Consider the following 14,443-nt stretch of genomic DNA (forward strand, 5'->3'; position numbering starts at 1 on the left):
ATTGTGAGCCCCACAGTAGCACTCCCAGCCCTCACTTCCAGGTCCAGGCATGTTACTGCTCTTTGTGCTTCTAAAATTGCCAGCCACCCCCAGTTTGCATGTGTGCTCCTGCAGCGCCAGGTTTCAGTCTGGGGGGTTGCCCCATTGTCTCCCTACCCCACTACCAGTCTGTGAGTCTTTGCCCAGTTCCTGGCACGTGAGGCTTTTGTACTCTGGCTGCAGAGGTTCCTGGATCCTTCCCTTCCCCTTCCATTTATCTTCCAGTATCTGTCCAGTATCACAACTTCCCACGTCATACCTTGATACCAGCCACCAGAGATATTCTGTTTGTAGAGATCCAGATATATCTTCTTCTATCTCAGACTGATTTCATGGGTATTTAGAGTGGTCTGGTAGATATATAGCTCAATTCAGGGGACTGGTTGAAATAGGGTCCCTACTCCTCTGCCATCTTTCCCTCCTACTGTTTTTTAACGTCTTTTTTTTTCTGATGTAAACATTCTGATGTAAACATTGCTAGTCCAACTTTCTTTTGGCTAACACTTGCATGATGTTTCTCTATTCCCTCACTTTCAATCTGCAGGTTTCTTTAGGTCTAAAATCAGTCTTCTCTAGATAGCATATAGATGGGTCTTGTTTTGTACCCATTACATCACCCTATTATTTGATTAGAGCTTTTAGGTCATTTATATTCAAAGTAATTATTGATAGATATGTGTTTATTGTCTATTATTTATTGTGTAGTTGTTTCTGAATATTTTCTCTGATTCTTGTTTTTCATGTTTTCCTGATTTTCATTACTGTAACATTTGGATTTCTTTCTCTCAATTTTTTGCATATTTATTGATGATTCTTTTTATATGGTTACCATTAGTTTTGTATGTAACCTGTTCTTTTTTATTGGAGTCTATATTAAGTTGATGGTTTTTTAAGTTTGAACCCATTCCTTACTGCTCTAATCCCCATGCTTAATGTGTATGTTGTTATAATTTATATCCTTTTATTTTGTGAAATCATTGACTGACTTTTTACCGAAATATTCATTTTTACTGCTTTTGTTTCCTGTCAATCTTTGTTTATACTGTCACTTTTTGTTTCTCCTTTCTACTCAGAGTCCCCTTAACTATTTGTAGCAGGGCTGGTTTAGTTGTCATGAATTCTTTTAAGTTGATGTTTGTTTGTTTGTTTGTTTGTCCGTAAACTCTTTCTGTCTCCTTCTATTCTGAATCGTAGCCTTTCATAAAGTATTCTGTGCTTAAGATTTTTCCCTTTCAGCACTTTGATATATTATGTCACTCTGTTCTGGCTTGCAAATTTTCCATTTAAAAGTGTCCTGATAGTTGGCTTTCCCTTTTAAGTTACTGTCTCTTTTGTTTTTTTGCTTTTAAGATTTTGTCTCTGTCACTATATTTTGCACATTTAATTACAGTATGTGTTGGTGTTGGCCTGTTTTTGTTGATTTTGATGGAATTTTCTTTGTTTCCTGATCGATGTATCTGTTTCTTTTCCTAGATTAGGGAAGTTTCCAGCTGTTATTTCTTCACATAAATTTTCTGCCCCCTTTTCTGCTGTTATTCTGGGACTCCCATAATACAAATGTTATTAAATTTGATGAGTCTGTGAGTTCCCAAAGTCTATTCTCATTAGGCATAATTCTTTTTCTCTCTTTTTTTGTTCACCTTGAATACCTTTCATTGTTTTGTCTTCTAGATCACTAATTTGTTCCTCTGCTTCTTCTAATGTTCTCTTCATTCCATCAAGCATGTATGTGTCTCATTTTGTTTATTGGCCCCTTTATCTCTGCTATGTTATTTTTTATCTGGGTGTTAAGGTCTCTCATGTCTTCTACCCCTTTCTTAAGTTCATGAGTATTCTTATGAACAATACTTTAAATTCTCTATTAGGCACATTATTTATATCTGTTTCACTTAGATCTTTAGCCATGGCTTTTTTCTCTTCTTTCATTTGGGAGAAATTTTTCCCCTTTCCCTTCCCTCTCTGTGTCTATTTCTCTGTGTTAATAAAGTCAGCTATGTCTTCTGCTCTTCAAAGTAGTGCTTTTATAAGGAAGAGATCCTGGAGTTCTCTCAAGTGCACTATGCCATGTTTGCCTGAATCTTGCATTTCAGGAGCATATCCTCTGTGTGTGTTTGTGTGTTGCTTGTGCTCTGCTGTTGTGTCTGAGTCACTTTTCCTTTGTGGGATGTTGTGGGCTGTATTTTCTCTCTGCCTGTTGTGGGCTGTATTTGCTCTCTGTATTGTTAGTGGGATCTAAGCAGGGTAGCTATAAGGGTCATGCCTACCCAGAAACTTGGGAGTAGGGTAGCAGTGTTAGCAACAGTTGTACTGGGCCACTAGTCCTATGCTGCATCCACAGAAATACTGCATTGGCTGGGAACTGCTTGCCAGGTTGGCCTGGGGTCAGAGGCTGGGAGCTGTACGTCATGATGCCTGGATGTGGTTGGGCTTGGTACACGATAGTGGCTTGGAGCATATGGTAAGGAGTGGCCTGCAGCAGCAGCACCACTCAGCAGCTGGTTATTGTATGGTCATTATGGCTCAGTGTGGCAAGGTAGCTATATCTTATGAGATGGCTGGGCTTAGTGGATAGGGGCACCTATGCACTGGTGAGTGGGTGAAGAGTGTGTGGTTTTAGCAAATTTGCCCTGAGCCCACAGTCACAGGGATGCAGGCTTGGAGTGGTTGAGTGCTCAGGAGAACTCACGGAGGTAACTACTGCCCGTAAGTTAGATAGCCAGTGTCTGTGCAGTTCTACCTCCTGCCGATGACAATTTGTTTATGCTGAGAGGTGGGGGTAAAAATCTTATCTGTTGGGTCCTTCATTTTTAAAGTCCCCCAACTTGCTTTGAAATCAGTACGAATAGATCTGTCTCCTGTTTGCTCCCCAGCATTGTGTAAACTACTAATTCTATGTTGCTTCTCTGTGCAGGTTGCTGTCTCTTTAAGGGCAGTGGCCCAGCAATTGCTCACCCTCCTGGCTGCTTTAGTGCTGAGTCAGCTGAGTTTTAAAGCTGCAGGCTCCAAGTCCCACTGATTATACAATCTTAAAAAATTCAGCCCCTCTGGTTTTCAAAGTCAAACATTATGGGGATTATTCTTCTCACTGCAAGTTTCTTGGTGTTAAGGCCCGTTTCTCTACCCTCTCCATACACACAGCTCCCTCCCTTCTGCAGAAGCCTCTCTCTGCCTTTCTGAGCTTCCTAACCTCTCAGATGCAGCTTTTCCTCTGTATTTAGTTGTTGAGTTTGTTCTGACAGTATTCAGATTACTCTCCAGTTTATTGACTAAGATGTGGATTATATCTCGTGGTATAGGGTGAGCTTGGGTCCTCCTTCTCTACCATCTTTCCTGGTAGGCATCCAAAATGACCAGAGTTAAAATCAACATCAATAAAAAATAAGTTAAAAAAATAAACATAAAAAAAATAACACGTGAGGGGCGATAAAGATGTGTAGTTCTAGAATGTATTCATGTATCAGATACTATCACCTTAAAATAGAGTGATATGTATAGGATATTAAATGTGAAACTCACTTAATACAAAGCAGAAATCTATAGTAGAACACAGAAAATGAAAAACACATACACTAAAGAAAATTACCCAACCACAAGTAAGAGTGCTGAATAAAAAAGAAAGAAAGAAAGAAAGGAAGAAATGAAAAGAGAGGAAGTAAAAAATCTGCCAGAAAATACTCAACAATTGTCAATAAGTACATTCCTATCTATAAATACTGTAAGGTTAAATGGACTAAATTCTCTAGTCAAAGACATAGAGTAGATAAATTGATTAAAAAAAAAACACCAAAACTCATTATTATGCTGCCTGCATACTCATTTCAGGTCTAAGAACACAAAGAAACTGAAAGTGAAATTATAGAAAAAGATGTTCAATGCAAATGGAAATGAAAAGAAAACTAGTCTTTTGCATGTTGGGAACTTTTGATTTCTAATTCAGTTCCTTTGCTGGTTATTGGTATCTTCAGGTTTTCTATTTATTTCTATTTCAGTTTTTGGTAGTTTTTATGTTTCTAGGAATTAATTTCTTTAAGATTGTCGAATTTGTTGTCATATAGTTTTTCCCAGTATTCTCCTATAATTGTTTGTATTTCTGTGGTGTTGGTTGTTATGTCCCCTTTCTCATTTGTGATTTTATTTATTTGGGTTCTTTCTCTTTGCTTTTTGTTAAGTCTGAATAATGATTTATCAATTTTTTTTTCTTCAAAGAAGCAGCTACTGGTTTCTTGATTTGTTCTATTGGTTTTTGTTGTTGTTGTAGTTGTTTTTAGGTTTTATATCATTATTTTGTGCTCTAATCTGTATTATTTGTTCCCTTTTGTTGGCTTTAGGCTTCATTGTTGTTCTTTTTCTAACTCCTTTAGGTGTAAGTTTAGAATGCTTATATGATATTTTTCTTGCTTCTTGAGGCCTGTATTACTGTAAACTTACCTTTTGAGGACAGTTTTCCTGCATCCCCAAAACTCCCAATAAACAGAAATCCAGAGTCAGATGGTTCAGAGGCAATTTCTAACATATATGTAAAGAAGAATTAAAACCTATTCTTCTCAAACCATTCCAAAAAGTAGAAAAGGACAGAAAACTTCCACATTCATTCTGTGAACCAGCATTAACCTGAACCAAAACCAGATAAAGACTAATAAAAAGGAGAAGTATAAGCCAATATCCCTGATGAACATGGATGCAAACATTCTTAATAAAATACCAGTAATACACATCCAACAGTATATTGATAAAATCATTCACCATGATCAAATGGGATTTATTACTCAGTGATAAGGGTCGTACAATATTTATAAATCAATCAATGTGATACACCTCATAAGGGAAAGGATAAGAAACATATGAACCTTTCAATAGATGCAGAAAAAGCATTTGACAGCATCCATTCTTGATAAAAACCCTCAACTGAGTAGGTTTAGAGGAAACATACTTCAATATCATAAAGGCCTAATATGAAAGACCCACAGCTAACAGCATATTTAATGGGGAATTACACTCAGCAACAAGGTGGGAATTTCCACTCTCACCACTGTTATTTAACATAATACTGGAAGTCTTAATCACAAATCAGATAACAAAAAGATATAAAAGGCATCCAAATGAGTAAGGAAAGTCAAGCTTTCACTATTTACAGATAACATGATATTCTATATAGAAATCCCAGTAGACTACCAAAACACTGTTAGAACTGATAAAGAAATTCAGTTAAGTTGCAAGATCCAAAATCAATGTACAGAAATCTGTTCCATTTCTATACACCAATAATGAAGCAGCAGAAAGAAGAAATTAAGAAATCAGTTCCATTTTCAATTGCATCAGAAATAATGTACCTAGGAATAATCCTAACTAAGTAGATGAAAGACCTTTACTCTGTAAACTATAAAACACTGGATGAAAAATATTGAAGCTGACACAAAGAAATGGAAGGTCATCACATGCTCATGGATTGAAACAAACACTGTTAAAATGTCTATATTACCCAAAGCAATGTACACGTTTCATACAGTACCTATCAAAATACCAACAGCCTTTTTCACAGAACTACAACAAGCCGTAATCATCAAGACAGTATGGTACCTGCACAAAAATAGACACATAGATCAATGGAACAGAATAGATAACCCAGGAACCCACAGCTATATGGTGAATTAATTTTTGACAAAACGGAAGACTATCCAATGGAAAAAAAACAGTAACTCCAACAAATTGGGTTGGAAAAACTGGAAAGCAACATACAAAAGAATGCAAATAGGCTTCATTCTTACACCAAAAAAAAAAAAAAAAAAACTGGATTAAAGATCTAAATGCAAGGCCTGAAGCCATAAAAATCCTAGAGTATTACCTAGGCATTAACCTCTTTGACACTGGTTGTAGCAACTTAGTAGATATGTCTCCTGAGGCAAATGAAACCAAAGCAAAAATAATCTTTTGGGACTTCATCAATATGAAAAGCTAGTGGATATGGAAGGAAACAATGAACAAAAATAAAAGTCAGCCAATGGAATGGGAGAGGATATATTCAAATGATATATCTATTAATGGTTTGGTATCCAAACTATATAAAGAAGTTATAAAACTCAAACCCTAGGGGCACCTGGGTGGTTTGGTTTTGTACAACACTTGGTTTCGGCTTAGGTCATGGTCTTAGGGTATTGGATCAAACCCTGCATCAGACTCTGCTCAGTATAGAGTCTGCTTGAGATACTCTCTCCCTCTCCCTCTGCACCTGCCCCCACTCACTCTCGCTCTCAAGAAAACAAAAACAGAACAAGAGAGACCATGAGTGGGGTTGGAAGGGCAGAGGGAGAGGGAGAAGGAGGCTCCCCTCTGAGCACAGAGCCTGATGCTGGCTTGATCCCAGGACCCAGGGATCATGACCTGAGCCGAAAACAGATGCTTAACCAACTGAGCCACCCAGATGCCCCATAAAAACAAACAAAAAAACAAAAAAACAAACAAACAAAAAAGACAAACCCCCAACCCTCTGAAGACAATATAGTTAAAAAATGGACAGAAGACATGAATAGGCTTTTTTCCAAAGAAGACATGTAAAAGGCCAACAGACATATGAAAAGATGCTCAGCATCACTGATAATCAGGGAAATACAAAATTAAATAACATTGATATATTACCTCACACTTGACAGAATGACTAAAATCAACAACACAAGAAACAACAGGTGTTGGTGAGGAAGTGAAGAAAGGGGAGCCCTCTTACCCTGCTGGTGGGAATGGAAACTGGTGTAGCAACTCTGGAAAATTGTACAGAGGATCCTCAAAAAGTTAAAAATTGAACTACCCTATGATCTGGCAATTGCAGTACTTGGTATTTACCCAAAGAATACAGAAATACTAATTCAAAGGGATACATACTCATAATGAAATAAAAGTTAAAATGGCTATGTTTTTTAAAAAGGGATAAAAAATTTAAAAAATTAAAAAAGGTATACATGCATTCTAGTTTTTATAATAGTCAAACTATGAAAACAGCCCACGTGTCCATCAAGTGATGAATGGATAAATTAGATGTGTCCATTGACTGATGAATGGAAAAATATGTGCTCATAGATTGATGAATGGATAAAGAACACACACACACACACACATAAATACACACTGGAATATTAGCCATAAGAAGTATTAAAATATTGCCATTTGCAATGATGTGGATGGAACTTGATATTATCCTAAGTGAAAAATGTCAATCAGAAAATGACAAATACCGTACGACTTCACTCATGTGTGGAATTTAAGGAACAAAACAAAACAGCAAAGGGAACAAAAAAGAGAGGCAAATGTAGAAACAGACGTAACAATTGTGAACAAACTGATGGTTATCAGAGGGGTGGTGGTTATGCAATGGATTAAGTTGTTGATGATTATGGAGTGTACTTGTGATGAGCACAGGGTGTTGTATGGATGTGGTGATCAGTATATTGCACACCTGAAACCAATATAACCTTGAATTTTAACTAACTGGGTTTAAACTAAAACTTTGAAAAATGAAAGCTTTCAAGGAGAAAAAAATGAACCCTTGTGAAACTGCATATACCGGACAAACTCTCAAACAAAAATGGTAATTAAAGGTATAGAAGGGTGTTACCAAATGATAAAAGCATCAGTGCAACATGAGGATATAGTGTTTGTAAATATTTAAACACCAAAATATACAAAGCAAAGATTAACAGAGTTTAAGGGAGAATTTGAAAGCAATAAAATAATAGTAGGGGATTTTAATATCCAACTGACATCACTGGATAGATTTTCCAGGCAAAAAAAACAATAAGTAAAGATTGGCCTTAAAGGACACATTAGACCAGATGGACTTAATAGATACATTAAAAAAATGCTCCATCTAAAAGTACAGAATACCCCTGAAACATTGTCTAGGATGGATCATATTGAGGCCACAAAAGAAGTCTCAGTAATTCAAAAAGGTTGAAACCATATCAACTATCTTTTTTCTGATCACAGTGCTATAAAAATACAAATCAATCATACAAGGACAACTGGTAGGAAATCACAGATATGTGGAGATGAAACAAGATGCTACTGAATATTCACTGGATTGATTCAGAGATCAAAAGAGAAAACAAAGTACCTGGAGACAAATAAAAATGGCAATATGACAGTCCAAAACAGGTATAATACAACATAAGCAGTTTTAAGAGTTAAATTTAACAGCAATACAGGCGCATATATATATATATGTGTGTGTGTGTAAAGTAAGATTATTTTTGATTTCTCTTTTGAAATATATATATATATTTCAAATATATATATGTGTAGAGTAAGTATATATATATATAGAGAGAGAGTAGTATATATATATATAAAGTATATATATATATAGAGAGAGTAGTGTATAAATATATATATATACATATTTCAAAAGAGAAATAAAAAATAATCTTATTCTACACATAAAAGATCTAAAGAAAAAGAAAAAGACCAAAGTTACTAATGGAAGGAAATAAAGATCAAAGGAGAAATAAATGAAATAGAGACTAAATGACAGTAGAAAAGATCAATGAAAATAAGAGCTAGTTCTTTGAAATAATAAAGGTGACAGATATTTAGCTATATTCATCAAGAAAAAAATGAGTGGACGCAAATGTATAATCAGAAACAAAAGTGGAGTTCCAGTTGATACCATAAAACCACAAGGGGTCATAAAAGAGTATATAAGCCGGGGCGCCTGGGTGGTTCAGTGGGTTAAGCCTCTGCTTTCGGCTCAGGTCATGATCTCAGGGTCCTGGGATCAAGCCCCATATCGGGATCTCTGCACAGCGGAGAGCCTGCTTCCCCCTCTCTCTCTGCCTGCCTCTCTGCCTACTTGTGATCTTTCTCTCTGTCAAATAAATAAATAAAATCTTTAAAAAAAAAAGCATATAAGCCATTATATGCCTACAATGGGATAACCTAGAAAAATTCTTTTTTTAAATTTTTATTTTAATGTGATTAATTCACATATTTGTGTTACTGGTTTTAGAAATAGAAGCCTGTGATTTATCAGTGTTATATAATACGGAGTGCCCATTACATCACATGCCCTCCTTAGAGTCCATCACCCAGTTACCCTATCCCTCCACCCTGTCACCTCCAGCAACCCTCTGTTTCTAGTGATTGAGTCTCTTATGGTTTCTCTCCCTCTCTGGTTTTATCTTATTTTTTCCTCTCTTCCCCTATGATCCTCTTTTCTTTTTTTTTTCTTAAATTCCACATATCAGTGAGATCATATGATAATCATCTTTCTCTGATTGACTTATTTTGCTTAGCATAATACCTTCTTGTTCCATCCATGTCCTTGCAAATGGGAAGATTTCATTTTTTTGTGGCTGAGCAACATTCCACTGTATATGTTTATATATATACCGCATCTTCTCTATCCATTCATCTGTCAGTGGGCATCTGGGCTCTTTCCATAGTTTGGCTATTATGGACATAGCAGCTATAAACATTGGCAGGCAGCTGCCCCATCGTTTCACTCCGTTTCTATCATTGTGGTAAATACCCAGTGGTACAGTTGCTGGGTTGTACAGTAGCTCTATTTTCAACATTTTGAGGAACCTCCATACTGTTTTCCAGCATAGCTGTACCAGCTTGCATTCCCACCAACAGTGTAGGAGAGTTCCCCTTTCTCCACATCCTGGCCAACACCTGTCATTTCCTGACTTGTTAATTTTAGTCATTCTGACCTGTGTGAGTTGGTATCTTATTGTGGTTTTGATTTGTATTTCCCTGATGCTGAGTGATGGATTTTCTAGCAATTTTGTGGTAGAGTTTTTTTGGGGTTTTCACATAAAGTATCATGTCATCTGCAGAATGAGAGTTTGATTTTTTCTTTGCCAATTTTGATGCCTTTTACTTCTTTTTGTCTGATTGCTGAGGCTAGGAATTCTAGTACTATGATGAATAGCAGCAGTGATAGTGAACACTGCTGCCATGTTCCTGACCTCAGGAAGAAAGCTCCAGTTTTTCCCCATTGAGAATGATATTTGCTGGGTGCTTTTCATGGATAGCTTTTATGATATTGAGGTATGTTCACTCTGTCCCTACATAGTGAAGGGTTGTAATCAGGAAAGGATACTGTACTTCGTAAAATGCTTATTCTGCATCTTTTGAGAGTATCATATGGTTCTTCTTTCTTTTATTTATGCAGTGTATCACATTGCTTGATTTGTAAATGTTGACTCACCCTTTCAGCCCAGGAATAAATCCCATCTGGTCATGGTGAAAATCCTTTTATTGTACTTTTGGATCCTATTAGCTAGTATATTGGTGAGAATTTTTGCATCAGTGTTCATCAGGGATATTCTTCTGTGATTCTCCTTTTTGATGGGGTCTTTGTCTGGTTTTGGGATCAAGATAATGCTGGCCTCATAGAAAGAGTTTGCAAGTTTTCCTTCCATTTTCTGTTTCTTGAAACAGCTTCAGAAGAATAGGCATTTCTTCTTTAATGTTTGGTAGAATTCTCCTGAGAAGCTCTCTGCCACTTGGCTCTTGGTTGTTGGGAGATTTTTGATGACTGCTTCAGTTTCCTTGCTAGTCATGGGTCTGTTCAGTTTTTCTATTTCTTCCTGTTTCAGTTTTGTTCATTTATATGTCTCTAGGAATGCATCTGTTTCTTTCAGATTGCCTAATTTGTTGGCATATACTTGCTTGTATGTACTTAGGATTTCATGCCTCCATTTTTATTGCATCTCATTAATAGCCTTTTTGTTTCTTTGGTATTGGTTGTGATCTCTCCTCTTTGATTCATGATTTTATTAATTTGGGTCCTTTCTCTTTTCTTATTTTTAGGTTTGGCCAGGGGTTTATCAATCTTATTAATTCTTTCAAAGAACCAGCTCCTAATTTTGTTGATCAGTTCTACTGATCTTTTAGTTTCTGTTTCGTTGATTTCCACTCTAATATTATTAGTTGTCTTCTCCTGCTGGATTTAAGCTTTATTTGCTGTTTTTTTCTCCAGCTCCTTTAGGTGTAAAGGGAAGTCGTGCTTTTGAGACCATTCTTTTTCCTTGAGAAAGTCTTGTGTTGCAATATACTCCCTTCTTAGGACCATCTTTGCTACACCCCCTATGTTTTTTTTTTTTTAATTTTTTATTTTTTATAAACATATATTTTTTATAAACATATATTTTTATCCCCAGGTCTGTGAATCACCAGGTTTACACACTTCACAGCACTCACCAAATCACATACCCTCCCCAATGTCCATAATCCCACCCCCTTCTCCCCAACCCCCTCCCCCCGGTAACCCTCAGTTTGTTTTGTGAGATTAAGAGTCACTTATGGTTTGTCTCCCTCCCAATCCCATCTTGTTTCATTTATTCTTCTACCCACTTAAGCCTCCATGTTGCACCCCCTATGTTTTGAACAGTTGTATTTTCATTTTCATGATTTTTAAAAAAATTCTTCTTTAACTTCCTAGTTGACCCATTCATTCTTTAGTAAGATGCTCTTTTGCCTCCGTCTGTTTGAGTTCTTTCCAAATTTCCTCTTTTGATTGAGTTCCAGTTTCAAAGCACTGTGTCCTGAAAATATGTAGGAATGGTCACAATCCTTTTGTACCAGTTGAGACCTGATTTGTGACCCAGTATATGATCTATTCTGGAAAATGTTCCGTGTGCACTTGAGAAGAATGTGTATTCTTACTTTTAGGATGGAATGTTCTGAATCTATCCGTGAATTCCATCTGGTCCTGTGTGTTAAAGAAAGCCCTTATCTCCTTGTTTACCTTCTGCTTGGACAAACTGTCCATTGCAATGAGGGAGGTGTTAAAATCCCCTACTATTATTTTATTATTATTGATGTGGTTTCTTGGTTTTGTTATTAATTGGCTTATGTCATTGGCTGCTCCCATGTTAGGGACATAAATATGTATAGTTTTTGATCTTCTTGTTAGGTAAACCCTTGAATTATGATATAGTGTCCTTCCTTATCTCTTATTACAGTCTTTGTTTTAAAATCTAATTTGTCTGGTATAAAGATGGCCACCCCAGCTTTCTTTGATGTCCATTCACTTGATAAATTGTATCCACCCCTGTCACTTTAAATCTGGAGGTGTCTTTGGGTTTAAAATTAATCTCTTACAGATAGCATATTGATGAGTCTTGATTTTGTATCCAATCTGAATCCCTGTGTCTTTGAATGGGACATTTTAGCCCATTTACATTCAGAGTAACTATTGAAGGATGTGAATTGAGTAAAATTGTATTATCTGTATAGTGACTCTTACTAATAATATATATATGTGTATATGTATATTAATATATATAGTTGATGACTGCTATATATATAATATATATATTAATATATTAATATATATTAATATATATATACACACATATATATGTGTATATATATATATATATATCTGTATTAGTTTTGGGCTCTCTCTTTGTTTAGAGGATCCCTTGTAATATTTCCTGTAGGGCTGGTTTGGTGATCACAAATTTTTAGTTTCTTTTTGTCCTGGAAGCCTTTTTATCAGTCCTTTTATTTTGAGTGACATCCTAGCTGGAAAACATATTCTTGGCTGCATATTTTTCTCATTTAGCAACCTGAAGTTATCATGCCAGTCAGTCCCTTTTGGTCTGCTAGGTCTCTGTGGATAGGTCTACTGGTAGTGTAGTGTTTCTACCGTTGTATGTTACATAGAGATCTCTTGTCCCTGGCTGCTTTTAAGATTTTCCCTTTGTCTCTGAGATTTTTAAGTTTCACTATTATATGTCGGTGTTTTGACCTGTTTTCCCTTTTTCTTTTCTTTTTTTTTTTAAGATTCCATTTTTTTAAATTTAATTTCTTTTCAGTGTAACAAAATTCATTATTTATGCACCATACCCAGTACTCCATTCAATATGTGCCCTCTATAGTAGCCACCACCTGGCTCCCCCAGCCTCCCACCCCCCGCCCCTTCATAACCTCCAGATTGTTTTTCAGAGTCCATAGTCTCTCATGGTTCATCTCCCCCTCCAATTTCCCTCAACTCCCTTCTCATCTCCATTTCCCCATGTCCTCCGTGTTATTTATTGTGCTCCACAAATAAGTGAAACCCTATGATAATTGACTCTCTCTTCTTGACTTATTTCACTCAGCATAATCTCTTCCAGTTTCATCCATGTTGATACAAAAGTTGGGTATTTAATTTTAATAGATCAAATTATTGATTTTCTGTGTCTACTGGACTTTAGATGCCTTTTTCCTTCCCCAGATTAGAGAAGTTCTCCACTATTATTTCCTCCAGTATACCTTCTCCCCAGCCCCCATTTCCTCTTCTGGGATCCCAATTTTTCTAATATTTTTTTCACCTTATTGTATCACTTATATCTCAAATTCTCCTCTCCTGATCCAGTAGTTGTATATCTCTTTCTCTCAGCATCTTTATTCTCCATCATTTTGTCTTCTATATCACTAATTCTCTCTTCTGCCTCATTTATTCTAGCAGTTAGAGCCTCCATTTGCTATTGCATCTCACTAATAGCCTTTTTGTTTTTGACTTGGTTATATTTTAGTTCTTTTATTTTTCCAGATAGGGATTTTCTAGTGTCTCTTATGCTTTTTTCAAGCCCAGATACTATCTTTATAATAATTTTTTCTGAACTCTAGATCTTACATCTTATTTCCATCCCGATCAGGTCCCTGGCAGTCAGTACTGCCTCTTATTCTCTTTTTTTGATGTGAGTTTTTTTCATTTTGTCATTCTGTCTAGAGGAGAATAGCTGAATGAAAGAACAAAATACTAAAATGGCAACAACAACCCCAGAGAATTATATACTAAACAAATCAGAAGAAATCTGAAACCAAGAGTTAAAGAAAAGGGAAAAAGGAAGAAAAAAGAGAATATAATCAGACAGGTGAGCAGAATAGAGCAATACACTGGGTTCTTTTGTGTATTTTGGTCTGTTTTTTAGAAAACTAGATCCCAACATTATCAATAAGGAAAAAAAATATATATGTACAAAAATAAAATTAAATCAATGAAAAGATAGAATGTAACTGTAAATATGGAAATCATGTATAAGAATACAACAAAAGAGGAAAATAAAATAACTGCAGAAAAAATAATGGAAGTGAGATAAACAGGTGAATAGCACAAAGCAGTACACTATCCCATGAGTTTATTTTGGTCAGTTTGTTAGAAGAAATTATGTCTCAAAATTTTAAGGAAAGAAAACCATGTATATACAAAAATAAAATTAAATAAATTGAGAAGAGAGAATATACAAATCTAAAATACCTTGAAGGGCTAGAATATGACTGTAAACATGAAAATTATAAAAGACTTTAACAAAATAAAAAAAGAAAACAGAAAAAGATGAAATAAAAAACAAAAACAAAGCAAAACCAAACCAAACCTAAAAGAGAAAATGATCCAACAGGTGATTGGAACAGAGCCTTA

At 35.8% G+C, this 14,443-nt stretch overlaps 1 protein-coding gene across 1 annotated transcript in view; it reads left to right on the top strand.

The window, feature by feature from the left end:
* The window catches only part of BRWD3 (bromodomain and WD repeat domain containing 3), a 218,871-nt gene that overhangs the window by 82,045 nt on the left and 122,383 nt on the right, over positions 1-14,443 (top strand). The window lies entirely within an intron of this gene.

Source organism: Mustela nigripes, chromosome X (genome assembly GCF_022355385.1).
Source record: "Mustela nigripes isolate SB6536 chromosome X, MUSNIG.SB6536, whole genome shotgun sequence".
Classification (NCBI taxonomy): Eukaryota; Metazoa; Chordata; class Mammalia; order Carnivora; family Mustelidae; genus Mustela; species Mustela nigripes.